The 20,234-nt window shown below is 41.1% G+C and overlaps 1 protein-coding gene across 1 annotated transcript in view; it reads left to right on the top strand.

Moving 5' to 3' along the window:
* PITPNM3 (PITPNM family member 3) overlaps positions 1-20,234 on the top strand; it is a 724,998-nt gene that overhangs the window by 12,665 nt on the left and 692,099 nt on the right. The window lies entirely within an intron of this gene.

Here is a 20,234-nt window from a genome sequence, read left to right as displayed (position 1 = left end):
GCCACCTGCATTCTTGAGTTTGAGAGAAAATGAACACAAATACTGTATGCAGGTCAGGCAGATGGGTCATGTACTGCTGCTTTGTCATTTCTAAAGCACCACTAGATGTAAGCAGTGCTGTACAGACATATATAAGAGAGGGCAAACAATCTAGTCGTATTACACAAAACCGAGCTTCTCTGGGTCTCAAACACAAGTGGATACATACCTGACATCAAAATCCCTTTTGGAAAGTATGAACCCCCCCCCCCCCCACCCTCAAATCGCAAGTCAGGAACCTTGGACTACAGTTAGACTCAACACTTACTCTGATTCCCCAGATCCCAGCAACCTTCAAGGGCTGCTTCTACTATTTGTGACAGCTACGCTGCCTCTCTCCTTACATCGAGAAGGTAAATCTTATCCCAGTTGTGGATGCCATGGTAACATCAAGACTGGATTACTGCAATGCACTATACAATGGTCTGACTACAAAGGGCCTGCACCAGCTCCAGTTGATTCAGAATACAGCAGCAAGACTCTTAGAAGGTTGCATGCGACGTGACCATATCACACCATTGGCTACCAGTACAATACAGGGCTAAATTTAAAACTCTGATCTTCAAGGCCCTGAAAGGAAATGGCCCCGAGTATCTGAAGAATAGGATGATCCTCCACACACTGCCAAGGACACTAAGGCCCTCCAAAGGACTTTCACTAACTACACCCTTTCCAAAAGACATTACACGATGTGATACCTGCAAGCGAGCCTTCTCCGGAGTAGCCCACACACTCTGGAATGCACTGCCTGAAAGGCTTCACTTAACACAAGACTACCTCAACTTCAGGAAGCAGGTGAAAGCTTGGCTCTTCAACCAAGCCTTTAACGGAAGAAGTAACTAACTGGTAGTTGAGGTAGTGAGTGAGACTAACAAGTAACTAACTTGTTAGTCACGGACACACACACATGGACATGTTTATCCACTCCTAACCTAGCTGAGAATTTTTTATTTATTTATTTATAATTTCACATAATTACAAGATACACTTGTTAAAACTCGGAATTGAAATATCAATCAAAAGAAATTACAATAGTATTTCACATATCCTTAGAAACAATATTTTCCTATCTTAGACCACCAGCTCATAGGGGGGAGTTAAAGAACTTGAGGAGAACAAAAACAAATTTTTTTTCTTATTTAGGCAATAGGACCTAGACCGCCCCACAGGTAGTCAATAATTCATTATTTCCCTTAATCCAAGAGGTCATTTGACAATCTTCTTTGTTTCGAGAAAGCTTTTCAATTGTTCTGGTTCATAGAAAATGTACTTATTATCCATGTATTTGATTAGACATTTACATGGATACGCTAGCAAAAAGCTAGCTCCCAAAGCTTTAACTTTGTCTCTCAATAAGAGAAATTCTCTTCTTTTTTCCTGGGTAAGTCTAGTGACATCTGGGTAGATCCACAAGCGAGATCCCAAAAAAGTTTTTTGAGCATTTTTAAAGTACAGTTTCATAATTGAATTTAGGTCTTGCTCAAAGACCAGAGAAACAAGCAAAGTTGAGCGGATATGAATTTCTGGTAATGAATTTTCAAGAAAAGCCGTTAAATTTTGTAATCCATCCTCTTGCAATCCCTGTACTTGTAATTTTCTCCTTTGTTCCTCCATTTTCTTCTATGGAATTGGAAGGTAATATATTTTATTTATAGGAGGAATCATCTCGAGGGAACAATTAAGAACCTCAGTAAGATATTTCTTGAATAATTCTAGACCACTCAATTCAACCATTTTTGGGAAATTTAATACTCTCAGGTTAAGTCTCCTATTATAATTCTCCAATTGATTAATTTTACTATGAATAAAGGTTTTATCCTTTATCAAGGAAAGAGTTGTATTTTTTATAGAAGAAATTTCTTGTTGAAATATATCATTCTGTTTAATAGTGTCTTGCTTAATTTTTTCAAGAGAATCATTCAAAGAATCTACTTTAGTCACTAGAGAAGCTGTATCAGCTGCTGCCTTTAAGACTGTTTGATTCAAAGTTTTTAACATTGCCCATATGGCCTCGAGGGTTACCTCCGTGCGAGCTTCCTGCTCTTGTTGTTGAAAATCTCTCCCGTTCGCTGCCGCCGAATAATCCTCAACGTCAACTTCGGACGTTGTCGGAGAATCCACCGCTTCTCGGTAGTTCGCGGGACACGGGGGTGGGGAAATGTCCGGTGAGGATAGAGTGATGGTATCCTGTTCCAGGGAAGCCGTCGCTCCTCCGACCCCTTCCACAGCGGAACTCCTCACCGCTATGACCCGTGGCGTGCTTGTAGCGAAAGCGTCGAGTGTCGACTGGACCGATCGGGTGGTCGTCGCTGCGGGTGGTAAGCTCTTGACCACCCCTTTCCTTTTAGTATGGGGCATTTTAGATGAAGAAATCTTGTTTTAAAAGTCAGAAAAGGAAAAAGGTCGAGGGAGACTCGACGAACGCTCTCAAGCTGCGTCCGCCATCTTGAAATAATAATATTTAACCATCTTTCTGACCTTGCTTGCAACTTTCTTCATCTATATGTTACAACTTTGCCTTACCCCTCACTACCAATTATAATGTTCTAGTACATATTGTGTTGTCATTGCCATACTTTGTATTGTGGTTTGAATATTTTTACTGCTCTAATTGCCTCTTGCTCATGTTTTATCTATTCTTACTGTACACCGCCTTGAGTGAATTCCTTCAAAAAGGTGGTAAATAAATAAAATACTTGGAAATTGGGAGGGAGGAAGTTTGCTGGTCCAGGTCTTACTACTAGTTTAGCAGTAGTTGATGTTGCCCAACATGATCAGCTGACCTGCCACCAGCTTGTTTCCACTGGGGCTCTATTACTTATTGGCAGGGGGAGGGGGACTGCTAGGGTGATTATTGTTTAATATTCAGATTTTGGGTTGGGGGGGGGAACTAGGTACCTAGAAATTAATTGAAGGTAATACAAAGCTGAAAGTCTACCTAGGGTGTCTTATCACTCTTGTACTGGACTTAATTAAATGGGTAATGCAAAAAAAAAAAAAAAAAGAAAATCTGGATTACTGTAACTTTTGCCATTCCCATATAAGTACAACACACTGGTTTTGTTTTTAGGTAAGTATTCTCAAGATGGGCAGTGATGCGCAGCTTTAAAGACCCTGCTTTTGATGCCCAAAATGAGATGTAAAAGCAAAAAAACAAAAGCACAAGGGGGGGGGGGGGGAGGAAGGGAAATGGGACTTGATATACCGCCTTTCTGTGGTATTTTGCAACTACATTCAAAGCGGTTTATGTATATACAGGTACTTATTTTGTACCTGGAACAATGGAGGGTTAATTGACTTGCCCACAGTCACAAGGAGCTGCAGTGGGAATTGAACCCAGTTCCCCAGGATCAGAGTCCGCTGCACTAACCACTAGGCTGCTACTCCAGGCTCCTGAAGGAGCCTTCAGGAATAGGAGCGTGAACTCAAAAAAACATTTCTTGAACAGTCCTGGCATGGTCCATGTTTAGCGAAGCCATCTGCATCAGGGGTCTAAAAATAAAAAAAAAACCAGAAATATAGATAAACGTGTTTACATAGTTAATTTTATATTTCATATAATTAACATTAAGATATACTTAAAAGAACAACTGAAAAATGGAGTTACAATTACCAAACTAAAATAGAAATGGAACCTGTATGTAATGCTGTACCTTCCAGTGATATTGAAATAAAAAAAAAAAACCCATCAAAATGTCAATGAAGATTGGCAAATCTAATATTAAAGGAGAGAAATTACCTATTGTACAGTATTGAGGAAAATGAAGGAATGTGGAAGTGAACTGAAAGGATAACTGTATAAAGGAACACATGCAGTCTAATAATGGTGTCTGTGACATTGATAAACGTTATGAAACAAAGTGGTGCTTGACATATAACATAAATGATTCATAGAAAGCGAATAGGTTGCATTGTGTAACAATTAGAAATATTGAAAAGCATGATTTTTAGACAAACTCTGGGAAAGAAGAATAACCATGAAATCTACGGACAGGAACACACATCATAGTATGGATTACAGGGGCCAAGGGAGAGGCTGAAGCAGATGGCCATTTTACTCCAGGGATTATCCCCCGTGACCAATAAGATCCCAATAATCAATCTGTGTAACGTGATCCTTACTGCGTCGCAAATTTCTGTACTGCAGAAAGGGCTCAAAGTTTGTACCCACAAAATCACTTCTTTCCAAACCCGGATAGACTTATTCAAGTTTAAAAAAGAATTACAGATAGCTCATTTTTTTCACAGTCAAAATTCAATTCGTACCGATGTCTTTGGTCAAAAAGAAATCCAATTTGGTTCCTCCCGGACTGGTGGATCCTTTTGATAGCAGTTTCTTCTGATTGTGTTTACTGCACCTGTCCAACGTTCAGACTGTACAGCTGGGAATGAGGTTATGCACAACTACTACTAAACATTTCTAAAGCGCTACTAGGGTTACGCAGTGCTGTACAGTTTAACGAAGGACAGTCCCTGCTCAAAGGAGCTTACAATCTAAAGGATATCAATAGAAATCAAACAAAATAAAACCTGGAAAAGAAAATAAGATGATACCTTTTTTATTGGACATAACTTAATACATTTCTTGATTAGCTTTCGAAGGTTGCCCTTCTTCCTCAGATCGGAAATAAGCAAATGTGCTAGCTGACAGTGTATATAAGTGAAAACATTCAAGCATTACTATGACAGACTGACAGGGTGGGAGGATGGGGGTGGGTAGGAGGTATGCATGGGGACATCAAAGCATATCATTGATATTCTAACAGGATGGGTGAGGGGTGGGGTGATCAACAGAGACATACAGCTTTATGGTTTATAATGGGCTAGGAACCCCAGATCCTTGTTAAGTCCTTTCTGTTGGGTGTTAAAATATTCAATCATTCTGACTTCAAAGGTCTTACGTTCTTGTATGGTTTTAAAGTTACCTTTGAGGATTCTCACTGTGAAGTCACTGGTACAGTGTCCTGGTCCTGTAAAATGTTGACCAACAGGCGTGGGAACCCTGCTGGCACCAGTATTGTTCATATGATGTCTATGCAAATTGAACCTTGTCTTAAGCATCTGGCCTGTTTCTCCAATATAGCATCCTTCGTTACATTTTTTACACTGAATGATATATACCACATTGGAAGATGAGCAAGTGAAAGATCCCTTTATTTTGAATATCTTTCCTTTGTGGATGACTTTGGGGTCCTGTGAAATATTTTGGCATAGTTTGCAACTGGATAAATTACAGGGAAGTGTGCCCTTCTGTTTCTTTTCAGTCTGTGAAGGAAGTTTACTTCTGATTAGCTTGTGTTTTAAATTGGGTGGCTGTCGGAAGGCCAGTACTAGTGGGGATGGGAATATCTCTTTCAGTAATTCATCCTCCTGGAGTATAGGTTGTAGATCTCTTATGATTTTCCTCAGTTTTTCCAGCTCTGGATTGTATGTCACTACAAGCGGGATTCTGTCTGTGGAATTTTTCTTTTTGTACTGTAGCAGATTCTCCTTGGGTGTTTTGAGGGAGGAGGCAATATTCTTGGAGATTATTTTGGGGTTGTAGCCCTTCTGTTTGAAGGATTCAGTCAAGCTTTTAAGGTGTCTGTCTCTGTCCCCTGGGTCAGAGCAGATACGGTGGTATCTTGTGGCTTGGCTGTAAATGATGGATCTTTTGTATGTGAAGGATGGAAGCTGGAGTTGTGGAGGTAGCTGCATCTGTCTGTGGGTTTCTTGTATATAGATGTTTGTATACAGCCATCACTGATTGAGACCTTGGTGTCCAAAAAATTGACTTTTTCTGGGGAGTAGTCAATTTTGAATCTGATTGTAGGATGGTATGTATTGAAGGCAGAATAAAATTGTTTCAGAGCTTCTTCACCCTCCGTCCAAATCATAAAAATGTCATCGATGTACCGGTAGTATTTTAGAGGTTTGGTCTGGTGTGTATTCAGAAATGTCTCTTCCAGCTCAGCCATAAAAAGGTTGGCATATTGGGGTGCTGTCCTGGTGCCCATCGCAGTGCCCATTATTTGCAGATAGATATCATTGTTAAAGCGGAAGTAGTTGTGAGTTAAAATGAATTTGATTAATTTTGTAATAGTTTCTGGTGAGTATTGATGGTCCAGTGTGGATTTTTTTAGGAGTCTTCCACATGCAGCTATGCCATCCGCATGTGGAATGGTGCTGTATAGTGATACACCCTTCTGGTCACGATGGATGTAGAATCACTATACAGCACCATTCCACATGCGGATGGCATAGCTGCATGTGGAAGACTCCTAAAAAAATCCAACAGAAAGGACTTAACAAGGATCTGGGGTTCCTAGCCCATTATAAACCATAAAGCTGTATGTCTCTGTTGATCACCCTCCCCTCACCTATCCACACCCACCCTGTTAGAATATCAATGATATGCTTTGATGTCCCCATGCATACCTCCTACCCACCCCCATCCTCCCACCCTGTCAGTCTGTCATAGTAATGCTTGAATGTTTTCACTTATATACACTGTCAGCTAGCACATTGCTTATTTCCGATCTGAGGAAGAAGGGCAACCTTCGAAAGCTAATCAAGAAATGTATTAAGTTATGTCCAATAAAAAAAGGTATCATCTTATTTTCTTTTCCATGTTTTATTTTGTTTGATTTCTATTGATAACCTTAAGAATGGACTAACACGGCTACCACACTCAATCTAAAGGACAAAAAGTGCAGTTAATCAAGATTGAGGCAGTCTAGATTTCCTGGATAGAGGTACAATGGTTAGGTGCCGAAAGCGACATTGAAGAGGTGGGCTTTGAGCAAGGATTTGAAGATGGGCAGGGAGGGGGCTTGGCGTATGGGCTCAGGGAGTTTATTCCAAGCATAGGGTGAGGCGAGGCAGAAAGGGCGGAGCCTGGAGTTGGCGGTGGAGGAGGAGGGATTTGTCCTGTGAGCGGAGGTTTCGGGTAGGAACGTAAGGGGAGATGAGGGTAGAGAGGTAACGAGGGGCTGCAGATCGAGTGCATTTGTAGGTTAGTAGGAGAAGGGGTGATATGAGCATATCGGTCCAGATGGAAGATAAGACGTGCAGCAGAGTTCTGAACAGAACAAAAGGGTTCTGAAAATATTGTGGTGTTGGTACACGATCAACCTATCTGGCAATATTTCTTTTAGTCACTAGTTATATTTTGTAATGAAACTAATTATTCATTCCTAACTCCCCCCCCCCTAATAAAAATAAAGCGAAACCAAGCTGTATGCTGATCCAAATATTTCCTCTTCCCTCTTTACCTTATTCAACTTCTTTTATGTAGGGTTGATGTCTCAACTTCCATAACATTTGTATTTCTATATTCCCAGACTTCCACCCTAATTTATCTAATTGGCTCAGTTTTGTTTCCATTCATGAAGGCTGTCCCTGTACCAACAGGCTCCCTTCCTATACCTTGATTGGACTAACTTCATGGGAGCAACTTATCAATCCCCTTTAACACATTTCACTCCCTAACTAAATTTGCCATCCAGTTCCCAGTGGCTGTAAACACTTCAGGGGCAGCATTCTTAAGACTGTAGGCTTTTTCTCCATGCTGGGAACTCCAGACCTGAATGTAACTCACTTTGAGCTACTACTGAAAAAGGTGTGAGCAAAATCTAAATAAATAAATGATAGCATGCATATCACTTGCATAGTATTAGCTGTAAGCATGAGGGTGGTGTTTTTTGGGTGCTGTTGTAGCAGTAAACTCCAGTGGTGGTCTGTTTGAGTGTCTTGAGTTTTGAGCATTGGGTTGTGATTAAGCAACACCTTTGACAGCACAGCATATAGATACAAATGGGAAGACCTGGTGGAGGAAGAAGTTTCTTTTCTGTCTGGGCACCTTTTCAGTAGCTGAATGTGCTCATAAGATTTAGCCTATAATCAAAAAGTGGTGTTGCAGTAAAGTGAATAAGAGGTGAGAGTCCTGTAACAGAGCTCAGAAACTTGGTCACGGAGGATTAAGTCCCATTATTGCTACTTAAACTCTGACATTGATCAACGCCCAAACCTTCTTTTTGTTCTTTGTATACTTTTTTTCTTTTTTTTTTTCCTGACCAGCCTCTTATTTGGTAGCTTGTGAGATGTGGACAACTTAACTAATTCATGTCTCATTTCTCCTTTTGTTTGCCTAGATTCATTTCTGCCTGTACCTTCCTAAGGAAACACTCGTAATAATTAATTACCCTAGTAATGGAATTGTGCATGGACTGTTCCTTGAAATGGTATCTGAGAGGTGTAGATTTAAGGAGGAAGAGACAAATGTGTGGGTATTATCTTAGGCTGTCTCAAAGCATGAGATTTCTGCCCCAGTCTCCAGCAGCTGCATGTAAATTAATTTTCTCTCTTGTAGATATTCTATATAATAAAAGGCACCTCCAACATTCTGAAGCTGACTGCATGGCTGAGGCATTCCTGCTCTCTGTATCCATCTCCTGAATTGACATCACGTACTTCCGGGTTCGTCACAAGCAGAAGTGACCAACCACACGAGGTTTCTCGGCTTCAGAATGTTGGAGGTGCATTCTATTAAATAGGATTGGTCAGTTCTTTGAATCATAGCCAGAGCTCAGCGTCCTGCACAGTAACGCTCAGACACCAGAGAGGGAGGGGGGGGGGGGGGGCTGACACCAGAGAGAGGGAGGGGGGGGGAGGTATTTCTGTCTCTCTCTCACACACACACACACACACACACACACACACACACACACACACACACACACAGTCAGTCTTTCTCTCTCTCTCTCTCTCTCACTCTCACACTGTATCACATTCATTCTCTGTGTTAGTTAGTCACTCACACACTCTCTCTCTCACAGTCAGTCTTTCTCTCTCTCTGTCTCTCACTCACACTGTATCACATTCACTCTCTGTGTTACACAGTCACTCACACACTCTCTTGGTCTCATACACTGTCTCACAGAGAGTCTGTCTCTCTCACACACACACACTGTATCTGTGTGAAACACTGTGTCTCACTTACACACACTCTCTCTTACAGACACACTCGCGCGCTCGCTCTCTCTCTCATTCACACGTATACACACCGAGGAAAACCTTGTTAGCGCCCGTTTCATTTGTGTCAGAAACAGGCCTTTTTTACTAGTATATCTATAATCATAGCGGGGATCGTTAACTCCTTTTATTTCTAAATTTTAGACATTGCTTAGGAAAGAGTGGAGAGGATATGATAGCATTCAAAGACTAAGCAATGCTCAAGAAGAAAATGACCCCCCTCTTCCTCCCCCCCCCCCCCCCCCCCCCATACACAGACGTTCTGGAACCAAAGGACATGACATGAAGACCCAATAAGGTAGAACTGGGAGTAACTTCCAGAAATATTCCTTTGCATAAAGGATGGTGGTTGCATGCAACAGACTCCCAGTGGAGACAAAACCAATCATGGAATTTTAAGAATGCCTGGGATAACCCCCCCCCCCCCCCCCCCCCAGGGGTTCTTTAGTAGCATGGAAGTAAAGGTAAGGTGCAGGGACTATGCAGGATCTACTCATGAAGAGAAGTGAACTGACTAGCTGGGATCCTCTGTGGTCCTTCTGTCATCTTATTTTGTGTTTTTAATGCTGTTACATAATGGACCAGCTCTGGATAACCAAATCGTGTGGCTTGTCATCAGCAGGTTTCAGAATGGACAGCGACATCACCTTTACAATCCAAACCAGAATTAGCTGAAACAGCCACATTGGGAATTGACCCAACGTTATTTTAAATGTTAGTTCACAATATAACCAAACTACATAATGGATCATCCAATTCTGGGTGGAGGCTTTACCCATGGGGGTAGAAATGGATACGTTCAACTTTTAAAAGAATCTTTTATAGTGGAATTGGTGAGTCACTGAGTGAAGTTGGAAAAAGAAAAAAGCTAAGTCCAAACCTTTTTAGTACTTAATTGACATTACGTGTGAGAGATGCGTAATGAGAAGTGGAAGAAAGAAGGCTATTTTGGAAGCTTTGTCTGAAAAGTGTTTGAGCTGTTTTGTACTACATTATCACAGCTCCTGGCCTTTGCTATGTTGTGACATTTCAACAGGTCGATTCCTCAGTATAATCAATGAACTCTCTCATACCTCTGCTGCTGGTTTATACAGCTATAAAATCTGAGTTGGAGGGGATAAATACAATTTTTTTTATATATTTATCAATATATTCTGTACATAATTGCACAAGCAAGTTTTGCTTGAAAGATGACTTCCAGCCTCTCGTATCTGGATGAAATTCTATAGTAACCCAGGAAGAGACAAAAAAAAAAAAACAACCTGGCAGAATTTCACTCTTGTGTTCCTCAGATCTGAGGAAAGAGAGGGAAAAATTTAAATATTAGGAAGTAAGGCCATTAAATAATGGAGAAACCAAGATGGATGGGTACATAGCCAATACTTTTGCTGCACTCCTTATTCCCCCCCCCCCTTATTCCCCTGGTGGTTGGGAGGCAGGGCTAGTGCTGGGCAGACTTATACGGTCTGTGCCAGAGCTGGTGGTGGGAGGCAGGGATAGTGCTGGGCAGACTTATAGGGTCTGTGCCAGAGCTGGTGGTGGGAGGCGGGACTGGTAGTTGGGAGGCGGGGATAGTGCTGGGCAGACTTATAGGGTCTGTGCCAGAGGTGGTGGTTGGGAGGCGGGGATAGGGCTGGCCAGACTTATACGGTCTGTGCACTGAAGAGGACAGTACAAATAAAAAAGTAGCGCATATGAATTTATCTTCTTGGGCAGACTGGATGGACCGTGCAGGTCTTTTTCTGCCATCATCTACTATGTTACTATGTTACTTGCCTTTTTGTCTCTTCTCTCTCCCTCCGTGAACACCCCCAGCATGGTTTCTTGGTCTGATGGGGCTGTGGCTCTTTGCCATCTGGGATTTGCCATCCCCTATCTGCTTTGCCTTCAATTATTAGGCCATGAGTTTCCAGTCAGCGCTATCATAGTGCTGTCAGCACCACCAGTTGTCACTCCTGACACCATGATTTGGAAGCAGCTGGACTGGTTGAACCTTGCCTGATGTGCTGCCTAGTTTTCCCCTGTGATAGGGATGTTAGCACTACTGCTCAGGTCTCTGCGTCATGAATCTTTGGTCTACACTATGCCATCCTCCCACACCGGTTCTGAAGACTGTGAATGTGGAAAAGATCACATGAACAAGTGCTGCCTTTTTTCATATATATGTATATTTATAGAATATAAGGGAAGGGAAATGGGACTTGATATACTGCCGTTCTGAGGTTTTTGCAACTACATTCAAACTGGTTTACATATACTCAGGTACTTATTTTGTACCAGGGCAATGGTGGGTTAAGTGACTTGCCCAGAGTCACAAGGAGCTACAGTGGGAATTGAACTCAGTTCCCCAGGATCAAAGTCCACTACACTAACCACTAGGCTACTCCTCCACTCATTCCACCAATGCCTGAGCCAACCTCATCAGTGATGTCACAATGGCTTGACTGCCCAATACAGTTCCCCAGGATCAAAGTCCACTGCACTAACCACTAGGCTACTCCTCCACTCATTCCACCAATGCCTGAGCCAACCTCATCAGTGATGTCACAATGGCTTGACTGCCCAATACAGTTCCCCAGGATCAAAGTCCGCTGCACTAACCACTAGGCTACTCCTCCACTCATTCCACCAATAAGAGCCAACCTCATCAGTGATGTCACAATGGCTTGATTAACCAATACTTGGCTCACTTCTGATATTGTGATGTCATAAGGGAAAGGGAAATGGGACTTGATATACCGCCTTTCTGAGGTTTACATATATTCAGGTATTTATTTTGTACCAGGAGCAATGGAGGGTTAAGTGACTTGCCCAGAGTCACAAGGAGCTACAGTGGGAATTGAACCCAGTTCCCCAGGATCAAAGTCCACTGCACTAACCACTAGGCAAGTCCTCCGCTCATGTATCAGATTACATATATTTAGATTTAGTTCATGCTTTTTTTTTGATGGTAGTTTTTAAAGCCAGTTACATCAAGGTACAGTAGGCATTTCTCTGTCTATGGAGGTGACAGGGGACTTGGAGGCCCTTTTACTAAGATGCAGTAAAAGGGATCCTGCGTTAGCAGCAGTGTCAGTTTTTGCCACAGGTAAAAAGGTGGAAAAAAGAAATGGCTGTGCGGTAACCCCCACGGTATTAATTTTTCAAAAATTCCAGCAGCGCCAGAAATGCCGTGCACTGGGGATGAAACTATGCTGGCAGCCGCATTGGGCCCAGTAGTAGTTCTGGGTTGCTGCGCAGCAACTCCTTAGTAAAAGGGCCCCTTAACATATTGTCTCGGGTACATACATAGGAGTCAATACTTTAGTGCACCAAAACTTAGATGCAACCTCTAATGGCAGGTCAGTGGCTGGCATAAGTTGCCATGCCTAAGTACGTCATATAGCATGAGCAACCAACAATATTCTATTTGTGCATCGTCGATTGGTGACACGCTTGTGTTCCACCCACAGGTATGGCCCACATTCGATTAGGCATAAGTTGCATGCCAAGTCTACAGAATAGTGTTGAGCACTTGTGCTCGTGTGAGCCAATTTAATAGTGCCAAGTCCACGTGTAAGAGCCATTATTCTATAATGTGGCACGCAGTTGGCGTCTAACTGTAGACGTGCCTTACAGAATTCTATTTTATAGATTTGACCAAGGCCCAAAGAAAGCTGATGGGGATTTGAACCAAACTCTTTATCACTAGACTGACTACAACCCAATCTATTACTCAGGAACTTATATGCAATTACCATAACGTATTCTTCTCTACCATGTATGTACGCACCTTAATGCAATACCACTTTAATCATTATGCCGAAAATGACCTAACATATGTTACAATCCTATCTATCACTCAGGAACCAATATGCAATACCATAATATATTCATCTTTATCATGTATGCACGCACCTTAATACAATACCATTTGTAATAAATGTAACCCACATTGTGCCTGCAAATTGGTGGGAAAATGTGGGATACAAATGCTACAAATAAATAAATAAAAACCCTGGCTTCCCTGGTTCTCAGTCTGCTGTTCTAACCATTAGGCTACTCCTCCACTTACCAGTACCCTTTCATGACCTGAGTGGGCCTCTCTCTGACATTGGATGCTGAGGCCAATGGGCTGCTGGTCTGAGAACGATAACACTCATGGTAAACAATATTGTTATATTTGGACTGGAAACTTTTCTAACGTACATCAAAAATGCCACATCATTTGAACATTTATTATGGTTCTATGATATTTACTGTCCAGTTAATGCTATGGTGAAAGACTTGGCTAAACCTTTGCATTGGCTTTCTTAATCGGGAAATCTCCTTCCTTGTTAGCTGCTCCTGATAGTACCAGAAAACAAACGGTCACTGATTTAACTTGGTCTCCTTCTTGCTTCTCTCTGACTTTCAAGTTAACTGATTAAATTTTGTTTACATTCCCTTGCTGCACAGTTAGAACCCATTCTGACATTTTGCATTGTATTGTTTCTAGGGTTACTAACTGGCTCCATTGTTTTAGAACAGGCTGATTCCTTACCTTATTCCTATTGTATACAGGGCCGGGGTTAGGGTTTGGTGAATGGGGCAGTTGTCCTGGTGTGTGTTGGGGAAGGGCTCTGTACAAGACAAGTTGCATTGGAGGAAAGGTTTGGAGCCAGCACAAGCAGGGGGCATGAGCTGCTGTTTGCTGCTGGTGAAGACCTAAAGGATTTAAAGGTATTGGGGGGGGGGGGGGTCAGGAGAGAGGAGTTTAACCCCCCCCCCAATTGCCTGGGGGGGGGAGGAGGGAGATGCCGGGTAGGGGACAAAGTTGTTATGGCCTCCCACTTTGGGCTCAGGTCCGCCCATAATTGGGTGCCTGGCCACGCTCTAGCTTTAATTAACATGTTGAGTAAAGAAATATTTTCTCCAGTTTATTTTAAATTTACTACTTATTAGCTTCATTGCATGCCCCTTGAGTTCTTGTATTTTTTGGGAAAAAGTAAACAAGTAATTCACATCCACTCAGTATTTTATAGACCTTTATCATATCTCCCCTCATCCTTCTCTTCTCCAAGCTGAAGAGCCCTAGCCTCTTTAGTCTTTCCTCATAGGAAATTCATCCTATCCCTTTCATCACCTTCTCTATACCTCTTCCAATTCCGCTAGATCTTTTTTTGAGATGTGGTGACCAGAATTGCACACAGTATTCAAGGTGTGGTCAACCATGGAACAATACAAAGGCATAATAATCTCAGATTTTTTTCTCCATGCCTTCCCTAATTCCTTACATTCTAGTTGATTACTTAGCTGCTGCTGCACACTGAGCAGAAGGTTTCAACGTATCGTCAAGAATATGTAAATCCTTTTCCTGAGTAGTGACTCCTAATGTGGAACCTTGCATCTTGTAGCTATAGAAAAAGAACAGTATAAGATACATATGTATCTCCGGTGTATATAGGCTTCATATGGCTTGTCATAAGTGCTTATGACTAAATTATAGGTGCATATTTCAACGGCTATGCTAGTATTCTATAATGGAAAGTAGGTACCACATAAGCACCCCCTGTGTGTCTATATATAGGCATACTCTTACTGTATAGACTTCTTCCCAAACGTCTTAGGAGGTGAGACTTGGAGACCTACATATGTATGTTCTACAGGACAGAAGGTATGCTGATGGAGACGTTCATGCAGGCTTTGTATATTTAAAAAAAAAATGTAAATGAAATGGGACTTTTTTCTAGTAGAAAGTAAGCTCTATAGAAAGTGGTCCTGGCAGGGGCAGACTGATGGTGATCTGGGCACTAAGGGTCATGGGCCCCTAACTGTTTATTAAAAATGATTAAACTAGATGGAAGTCAGGGGAGAATAAGCACTCGGGCACTGCCCTATTGTCCCAATGGCCAATCCACCCCTGGGTCATGTAGATATGCCAAGTCGCAAGCATTAGGGCTGTGACACGTTTATGGTTTTATTTAAAATTTTCTATACTGCCCATGCTAACTGGTAAAACTAAGCAGTGTACAATATTAAATTAAAAAAAACTAGAAAGGAAGATAAAAGAACTACAATATATGATAGGCCAGAAGACATGCAAACAAAGACAATTAAAAATATAGCAAACCATAGTGTAGAAAAAAGAAAAACAAGAGTAACAAGATTTAATAACTAAAAATAACTAAAATTTAAGGGAAAACCCTTACCTATTTCCCTGATCAAAAGCCTGCCCAAAAAGCCACATTTTTAAAAATGCAATTTTACAATCTTTTAGTGAAGAAATACCTTGAAGGGTCAACTAAAGTTAATCCCGTTCTAAGGGGCCAAAAAGTAAAGCCATATGCCTTCTACATTCTAGTCAGGCTGGTTTTGGGCCTGGGAGGATTAATCATTTATAGACGGAAGAACCCATGCTGGAGTATAAGGAGTAGTAAGAGCGGTAATCTGGACAGCCCATTTTAAATGCTTTAAAAGTAAGAAATGCAATTTTTTAAGTAATTCTCTGAATAACGGGTAGTTGGTGATGGTTTTTTAAACAGTGGAGTAATGTGATCTGATTTCTTTGCACGCGTTAACAATCTAATTGCCACATTCTGCAACTTACATAAGTATTGCCATACTGGGAAAGACCAAAGGTCCATCAAGCCCAGCATCCTGTTTCCAACAGTGGCCAATCCAGGTCACAAATACCCGGCAAGATCCCAAAAAAGTACAAAACATTTTATACTGATTATCCCAGAAATAGTGGATTTTCCCCAAGTCCATTCAATAAGTCTATGGACTTTTCCTTTAGGAAGCCGTCTAAACCTTTTCTAAACTCCGTTAAGCTAACCGCCTTTACCACGTTCTCTGACAACAAATTCCAGAGTTTAATTACATGTTGAGTGAAGAAAAATTTTCTCCGATTCGTTTTAAATTTACTACATTGTAGCTTCATCGCATGCCCCTAGTCCTAGTATTTTTGGAAAGCGTAAACACCATGCTTCACATCTACCCGTTCAACTCCACTCATTATTTTATAGACCTCTATCATATCTCCCCTCAGCCGCCTTTTCTCCAAGCTGAAGAGCCCTAGCCGCTTTAGCCTTTCCTAATAGGGAAGTTGTCCCATCCCATTTATCATTTTCGTTGCCCTTATCTGCACCTTTTCTAATTCCACTATATCTTTTTTTTTTTTTTTTGAGATGCGGCGACCAGAATTGAACACAATATTTGAGGTGCAGTCGCACCATGGAGCAATACAAAGGCATTATAACATCCTCATTTTTGTTTTCCATTCCTTTCCTACTAATACCTAACATTCTATTTGCTTTCTTAGCTGCAGCAGCACACTGAGCAGAAGGATTCAACGTATCATCAATGATGACACCTAGATCCCTTTCTTGGTCCTTGACTCTTAACATGGGACCTTGCATGACGTAGCTATAATTTGGGTTCCTCTTTCCCACATGCATCACTTTGCACTTGCTCACATTAAATGTCATCGGCCATTTAGACACCCAGTCTCCCAGTCTCGTAAGGTCCTTTTGTAATTTTTCACAATCCTCCAGCGATTTAATGATTTTGAATAACTTTGTGTCATCAACAAATTTAATTACCTCACTAGTTAGTTCCATCTCTAGATCATTTATAAATGTTAAAAAGCAGCGGTCCCAGCACAGACCCCTGGGGAACCCCATTAACTACACTTCTTCATTGAGAATACTGACCATTTAACCCTACTCTCTGTTTTCTATCTTTTAACCAGTTTTTAATCCACAATAGAACACTACCTCCTATCCCATGACTCTCCAATTTCCTCTGGAGTCTTTCATGAGGTACTTTGTCAAACGCCTTCTGAAAATCCAGATACACAATATCAACCGGCTCACCTTTATCCACATGTATGTTCACCCCTTCAAAGAATTGTAGTAGGTTGGTGAGGTAAGATTTCCCTTCACTTTGTTGACTTTGTCTCATTAATCCATGCTTTTGAATATGCTCTGTAATTTTGTTCTTAATAATAGTCTCTATCATATTGCCTGGCACTGACGTCAGACTCACCGGTCTATAATTTCCCGTAGCTCCTCTGGAACTTTTTTAAAAAATCGGCGTTACATTGGCCACCCTCCAATCTTCCAGTACCATGGAAGATTGGAGGGTGGCCTTACATATTTATTTTTTCAGTAAGAAATTTGTAAGGTCAGCGTAAACAATATTATAATAGTTCAACTTGGTTATAAGAAGAGAAAGAATAAGGCCATAAAATGTATGATCAAAAAGATGTCTTACTGAGCACAATTGACGGAGAATGAAGAAGCTAGCTTTGTATAATTGAGAACTTGTGGAGCAAAGGATAACTTAGAATCAAGTATAATTCCTAATTTCAGGATATTTAAATGATTCAATTGGCACTACAGGATTACTTAACAATGAAATGGTGTTTGCTGTAGAAGACAAGTGGCCTGTGATCCAGCATGCATGCAACAGGTTGTTTTTTTTTTTTTTAATTTAAATAACCAGTCTACTACACAGTTTAAACAGTCCTGGAGTGGACCTAGATGAGGTGAAAAAGAGTCTGTAGGCCAGGGTAAAGTAAAAGGGTATTGTCAGCGTAAAAGTGGGCAGTTGAGAATGGCCAATGGACTAAGAAAAAGATTAAAAAGAAAGGGAGTGAGCTTTTCTCTGGCACACAGCGTGTGAAGTGCCCTCCTGCATTGCTGTCTAGCAGGAGAGAGGCTCCCGGTGAGGAGCGCTTGTGGCCATTTCCATCGGGCCATCTTTGGAACACCCATTGACATCATTGGGGCCTTGAGTTTGTCTTCATAGAGTTGGCGCTGTCTGTGGCACTCAGTCACAGGACATGGCAAAGGGGTGTGCCCCTTAGAAGCACTGAGGAACATGAGGAAACTTATGTTGGTCTGTATAGGAGTGTATTTCACTAAGAAGTGCTGCCAGAACTGTTTCAGAACTATAATTTTGCTGGAAACCCAACTGTCTTGAGTGCAAAGCCAGAGATTATTTGACAAATGAAAGTTGATTTTAAAAAAACAACAATTTTTTTTCTAGGATCTTGGTGAGTACCTGTAGAATTATGGTAATGGGGAGTGGGTAAAAGATTAGAAGGGAATAGGAGGTCGGTGAAGGAATGAGCTAGGAGAAATGGGAGAGCTAAGTGTGAGAAGAGGAGATGGAAAGTTGATACGTAGGAAAATAGATGGACTGAGAATGAGAGGGTAAGTGGGCAGACAAAAAGAGACAAAATATGTCAGAAACTGATTTATTGAGGGAATGGAAGAAGATGAGCTGAAAGTGGACAGCAGACACTGGGAAGACAGCAGAAGAGAGACTGGGACCAACATGCTTTGGGGGAGGGGGGGATAAAATGGCCAAAGTTAGGGGAAATGTTTGCCAGCAGCGGTAACTTTTTTTTTTTTTGTCCACTGCTAGCATTAAAACCTGAATATTCAATGCCAGGCCATTTCTTGTGACTGGCATAGAATACCAAGTTTCATTTTTGCTCACGACAACTTAAATGGTTAAGTGCTTAGTGGTTAAAGTTAGGCTTTAACCACTATGCGGCCTGTTTTAACTGCTAAACATAGCCAGTTTGATGCTGAATAACCACACCTAACCGGCTATGTCATGCGATATATAGCTGGTTAAGAACATAAGAATAGCCATACTGGGTCAGCTCAATGGTCCATCTAGCCCAGTATCCAGTATTCCAGTAGTGACCAATCCAGGTCACAATTATCTGGCAGAAACCCAATTACTGTAATAAGGTAAAGGGGGGAAAATGTATATGTACACCCTCCCTTATCTAGAAATCAACAACAGAAATTTGACAAGTTTAGCAAATCTCCCAATGTATTACAAATGGCTTGAAACTAAATATTTAGAGTGCAGTATGGCATCAGACATAAGAGAGGGCAGGCTATAAGCCCTCTTACAGCATTCAGCTATTTCAGACAGCTTGTATAATAGTGTCAATCATTTGCCAACATGCCTCTCCCATTCATTTAATGCAGAATTCAAAATATAGTCTCAAAATTATTTGAAATGTATTAAAAATGTATAGAGGTGTGGTAGCCGTGTTAGTCTACTCTTAAAGGTTATCAATAGAAATCAAACAAAATAAAACATGGAAAAGAAAATAAGATGATACCTTTTTTATTGGACATAACTTAATACATTTCTTGATTAGCTTTCGAAGGTTGCCCTTCTTCGTCAGATCAGGTTCTACATGGAACGTTGCTACTCTTTGAGATTCTGCTGTGGAATCTTGTCACTCTTTAGCATTCCGGAATCTTGCTATTCTTTGGGGTTCTACATGTAGAGAGGTGTGGTAGCCGTGTTAGTCCACTCTTAAAGGTTATCAATAGAAATCAAACAAAATAAAACATGGAAAAGAAAATAAGATGATACCTTTTTTATTGGACATAACTTAATACATTTCTTGATTAGCTTTCGAAGGTTGCCCTTCTTCGTCAGATCGGAAATAAGCAAATGTGGTATCAGGTAGTGTATATAAGAGAAACATCAAAGCATTACTTTGACAGTCTGACAGAGTGGGAGGGTGGGGATATGTATGGGGACATCAAAGCATTTCATTGATATTCTAACAGAATGGGTGTTGGTAGGTGAGAGGAGGGTATTAAACAGAGAAATACAGCTTATGGCTATATTGGAGAAACAGGCCAGATGCTTAAGACAAGATTCAATCTGCACAGACATCACATGAAAATAGCCGGTGCCAGTCAGGCCCCCACCCCTGTGGGCCAACACTTCACAAGACCAGAACACTGCACCAGTGATTTCACAGTAAGAATACTGAAAGGTAATTTTAAAACAATACAGGAATGTAAGACCTTTGAAATAAGAATGATTGAATATTTTGACACTCAAAAAACAGGACTTAATAAGGATCTGGGTTTTCTAACCCATTATAAACCATAAAACTGTATTTCTCTGTTTGTTTCTCTGTTTATTACCCTCCTCTCACCTACCAACACCCATTCTGTTAGAACATCAATGAAATGCTTTGATGTCCCCATACATACCCCCACCCTCCCACTCTGTCAGACTGTCAAAGTAATGCTTTGATGTTTCTCTTATATACACTACCTGATACCACATTTGCTTATTTCCGATCTGAGGAAGAAGGGCAACCTTCGAAAACTAATCAAGAAATGTATTAAGTTATGTCCAATAAAAAAGGTATCATCTTATTTTCTTTT

This window comes from Microcaecilia unicolor, chromosome 13, assembly GCF_901765095.1.
Source record: "Microcaecilia unicolor chromosome 13, aMicUni1.1, whole genome shotgun sequence".
NCBI classification, from domain to species: domain Eukaryota; kingdom Metazoa; phylum Chordata; class Amphibia; order Gymnophiona; family Siphonopidae; genus Microcaecilia; species Microcaecilia unicolor.
The sequence above is the reverse complement of the archived record's forward strand: the minus strand, read 5'-3'. Positions and strand labels throughout refer to the sequence as shown.